This window comes from Myotis davidii, unplaced genomic scaffold (genome assembly GCF_000327345.1).
Source record: "Myotis davidii unplaced genomic scaffold, ASM32734v1 scaffold419, whole genome shotgun sequence".
NCBI classification, from domain to species: domain Eukaryota; kingdom Metazoa; phylum Chordata; class Mammalia; order Chiroptera; family Vespertilionidae; genus Myotis; species Myotis davidii.
In genome coordinates, this window is record NW_006294998.1 from 1142558 (window position 1) to 1147811 (window position 5254).

The window sequence follows — 5254 nt, forward strand, 5'->3', positions numbered from 1 at the left end:
AAAGCCTGCTCAATGTAATAGCAGTGAAGATAATTACTGACTTTCTTTTTTTTTTTTTGATGTTTACAGTGATTACATTTATCTAAGCAATATACATACATATTCAGTTTTAAGATGTTAAGTAATTTCTGTGACAAATATGCTTTTTATTTTAAATACCAAGAACATTATAGAGTTAATGCCGAGTCCTAAGGATAATCTAGTAGTCACTAAGTTTTTCTTAAGTCTTCACTTTAGATGCTGTTACTTCTAGCACAGGTAAGCAGGCAGTCTTTCATATGCTCAAACACTGGAATCTTTGGTTGCTAACGTATCAGCTGACTTGCAAACAAGAAGCCAACCATTTTAAGAGAACAATGCAAACCCCAGGGGTGGATAAACCCTAAGAATGCATAATTGTGAGCATTTACAACCATTATTACAACTGCGGCTGAAGACTGTTCATGCTGTTCTTCTGAAATGAGATCTCAAAACACTATAGTTCAAAGAAAACAATTTTAACAAAAAATTGGTATATGCACAGTTGACCCTGCCCACTTGAAGAGGCTGCCTGCTGTGCTGCTTTCTGCTTTATCATTGTCCAATCAAATGTGTAGTCATATTGGTGGTTCAGGGTCCTGAAAAGAATGCGGAAGAGCTGTCCCAGATACATGTAATCCGGGGCTTCCTCAAAGCGCAGCCCACGACAATAGTTTAAGTACATGGCAAATTCTGCAGGACACCCCTACATAAAACTTCCACAGGAGTGGACATCTTCTTTTCACTAATTTTTTCATATTTTTGTTTCTTTGTTGCAGCCTTTAATCCTTGCCATGGCAGGCTGGTTCTATTAAAATACATCAAAACATATCCTAACGATTCCATGTCGTCCCGGCGACTCTGTTCAATACCAAGATGTGCATTGATGCTAGCATATCGGGCAGGGCCAGTGAGATTTTTATCTTCTCTGTATGGTTTGTGTTGCCTTGTCCTGTGGTCTCTGTACTTTTTGGCCAAACCAAAATCAATAAGGAATCACTTATAACAGTGACGCCCAATACCCATTAGGAAGTTATCTGGTTTAATGTCTCTGTGGATAAAATTCTTTGTAGGCACATATTCAATTCTACTGATCATCTGGTCAGCTAACATAAGTACAGTTTTCATTGTGAACCTTCTTGAACAGGAATTGAAGAGGTCTTCAAGGCTGGGTCCAAGAAGATCCATGACTAGCACATTGTAGTCTTTGTCCTGACCCCACCACCGTATGTGGGGGATGCCAACCCCGCCCTGCAGAATCTTACAGGGTTTGCTCTCGTACTGCAACTGCGGGTGCCGGGCCTTCTGGGACTCGAGCTTCTCGGCCACTTCCTCGCCATTGGTGATGTTGATCGCCAGATAAATGTCCCCGCAGGAGCCAGACCCGATCTTCCGTACCAGTTTGTATTTCCCTCCGACAATGAACTCGGCCTTGGAGCCGCTGCGGCTCGCCATCGTGGGAGACGAAGGCGGAGGCCGGGGCCCAGCCCCGACACCTCGGAGAGGAGGACGCGGGCCGCTGGGCTGGTCCCCTGAGCAAGGCTGCGGAGGAGGGCGGCAGGGAACCGAGCTCCCCGGCTTCCGGCGTCACAGGGCCGCGAATCCGCCGAGGGGAACCCGATCACGGCCGCCCAGTCAGGTTTCTTTTTGCTCGGCGGCAGTTTGTGCGGGGTTCTCGAGGCTCCCCGGCTGGGCCACTTGTGTCCGGGCGGCCGCCACTGCCTCGCTCTCGCGGCGACGTCGCGGGCTGGAAAAGGGGCGCGCTGGGTTAGGGCGGTGATACCGCTGCCACCACTGCCGCCGGCTCCCGCCCGGAGGGACCCCTGTCACTCCGCCAACGCCGCCATCTTGTTACTCCGGCTCCAGCCAACGCAAAACGCCCCCAGTTCCCGGGAGCCGCTTCTTCACGGCGCAGAGCACTCTGGGAAAGACGTCTCAGCACGAGCCCCGGAGGGTCGGCAGCCAGAAGAGGGCGGAACCAGACCGTGAAAGTCGCGGCTCACGCGCCAAGCGTCACCCGTCACCGCCCAACTGCTCATTGTTCTCAATGACTGACTTTCTTAGTCAATACTTCACATACAGCTCTTTGGAGTTAGAATATTCAGTTGTTTAAAATATTTGCAGTTATGCAAAGTTTTTCTTTTTTCCCTTTAATAACATAAGAGCTTTCCTTCTTTTTCTTTCTTTTCTTTTTTTTATTCCTCATTGGAGGATATGTTTATTGATTTTAGGGAGAGAGGAAGATGGGGGGAGAGAGAGGGAAATATCAATCTGAGAGAGAAACATTGGTCTGTTAATTCCCGTACATGCCCTGAGTGGGTATCGAACCCAAAAACTTGGTATGTGTTCTGACCAGGAATCAAACTCACCACCTTTTTGGTGGACTGGATGTTGCTACCACCAACTGAGCCACCCAGCTAGGGCAAGAGCTTTTACCTAAGTGCTCTTATTTTGACAAGATGTATAAACCAGTTCCTGGAGATAAACATGATAAAAGAGATTGCCTATTCTTTTATTTATTTGTTTTCTTAATATCAAATGTGAGGGAGCCTCTAAGATCCCCTGAATTCCCCTGGCATCTTATTAGCCAGAGCTAATCACATGGTTATAGTTAAATCAATCATAGTGAGGAAAAGCAAAGCCTTTATTTTATTAAAATAACCGAGACTCACATTGTACGGTTTGCAATGAGCTAATCTCCCTTGGATAAGGGTGGACACTGAAACAGAATTGGGAGCTTTTAAGGAGAAAAAATAAAGGGAAATAGGTGTTGAGTGGCCACCAATAAAATCTCACCCTCCATCAGTCAAAATTACACCTGGGTTTTATCAAAACCTTTTTATTTGAGATGGAGATCTCAAATTCACTCAGAAACCTGAAAATGTAATAATCAGTACTATTCATATGAAACTTACAATGAATTACCTTGTATTTCGAGTTATATCTTTATATGTGCATATTATCTCTAAAAGTAAATGTTAACCTCTGATGACAAGAACATCTGATTTTTCTTACCACTTCTCTTTTAACTTCAGATAATACTCCACATGAGAAAATGTTACAATAAGTACACCGTATTCCATATTTCACTGTAAAATTTTAGGTAAAACTTAAACCAGTAGGAAAATGGATACTTGAGAAAAAAAATCTATTTAAAATTCACATGTATTCTAAAAGAACAGTTTATTACCCAGGAAATTTAAAATGTGGACATGCCAAAGAAGTGAGCAATAGTAATGTTTATTCACAAAATAGATAGCTATACTATGTACTCACCAACATCACTGTATATTGTAAGATTTGTCAAAAAATAACATTTAGTAATTATAGAAGCAATTTATTCAAAAAATCTTAAAACAATGAACAGTAAAATTTTTGTGTATGTTTTCAGGACAGCTGCCAAGCATGAAACCATCTCAGTAACAATGATCCCTTTAGGTGATCTTGCAAAAATGTGTAATTTTTTCCCCTTTCTTTCACAGTGAAGGAACTATTAGGACTATTCTGATTTGTTTTTAGATAGGAAATGTATCATCAAAATGATCAGAAATAGATTACTAATCAAAGGTAAATTGTTAAATTATAAAGATAAATGCAGTCACCTAGCAGGTGTGGCCCAGTAGTTGAGTGTTAAGCCTTGAACCATGAGGTCACAGTTTGATTCCCAGTCAGGACACATACCTGGGTTGCAGGCTCAATTCCCCAGTGGGGGCAGGGGCAGGAAGCAGTCAATCAATAATTCTCTCTCATCATTGATGCTTCTCTCATTCTCTCTTTCCTTTCTTCTCTCTGAAATCAGGAAAAACATGTTTTGTTTTGTTTTCTTTAAAAAGATAAATGCAGCCTTAGCTATGTATATGACAAGCTTATGTGGTGTAAGTTGCATGCTTGTTTGACATAATTTATCTGAAAAAGAGCTAGATGATAGAGATATGCACATGTTTTAAAAGTTGCTAAATTAGAATATTTTATAAAATATGAAGAGATGGAGGGCCAAGGTAAACATGTTAATTTTAGAGAAGATCTGCAGGTGGCGACAGGGAGGAAAATGACAAAATTGTTAAAATATAGGACAGGCATAATGTTACCAAAAATAGTCATTGCCCTCCATATCAAATGAAAACCTGTGCCAGTACCCCGTACACAAAAAAGATAAAAGACAACGATTAAGATTGATTTTAGGATATGATCCTATAATGTGTATATTGCTTTACTTCCTTTTCCCATTCACCAATCAGAGCCTCTGAAAGTTTTTTAATTGATTCTGAACAACTAATAATATTTAAGGCTGAAGAGACATTCAGAAGACTTACATACCCAAGTTAAAATGAGGAAATGACATTTATTCAAAATTTATGTTGTTTTTGTGGAAGACAAAATAATTAAAATGCTACATATATGGGCTTTCTAGCTCTCTAATATATTTTCTAAGCCAGGAAACATAAAAATGTGAAAACAAAAATATTCATGTGCATGAACAATAATACTGCTATTTACAGTGTATAGTGTAGATTTATGTTAAAGTCAGCATGTAGAAAATATGGACAGAAATGTATGGGGCAGATGGTGGCATAGGTAAAAGTCTGTACTCACCACCTCCCACACCACATTAAAATTGCAACTAACATACAGAACAACCATCACTCAGAATCGCCGGAAAGCTGGCTGAGTGGAAGTACTACAACTAGAGGAGTAAAGAAGAAAGCGCACGGAGACTGGTGGGAGGTATGAAGGCATGGAATAGGCTGGTCCAGCACCCATGTGGACCACTTTTTTTAATTGGGAGGAAGAGTGTCTCTGCAGAGGCTGCCCGGAGGAGCAAGGGGTCCCAGCCCCACACCAGACTCCTAGCCTAGGGTCCCAGGGATGGGAAAAGAAGTCCCAATAACTACAGGCTATAAAAACCAGTGTGGATTAAAGCTTAGTGACACAGAGTCTGCTGGAGACCCAGCTGTTTCTCTTAAAAGGCCGGCACCATGAACTGAATTTACAAGTTCCTGCTTCCTCTGAGCTCCAGAGCCCGGGCAAGGCTCTGGGGGACACCTTTTTCTGGCATCAGGGCAGGAACTTGGGGGCAGCTTTCTCCCAGACAGAGGTACTTGCAGGTATCATTGTTCCTGGGTTGGGACCTCCCTGGTCGCAGGGCTGACTGGCAGCCATTTCTGTTTGCTCCACCCTGGTGATTCCCTAAGACCCTGCTTCATCCAATTTACAACCCCACCCAAGGCAACCTGCA

At 42.4% G+C, this 5254-nt stretch overlaps 1 pseudogene; it reads right to left on the reverse strand.

Annotated features, from left to right (window-relative positions):
• Positions 1–475: 475 nt before the first annotated feature.
• Positions 476–1923, reverse strand: LOC102756595 (annotated as a pseudogene).
• Positions 1924–5254: the final 3331 nt, after the last annotated feature.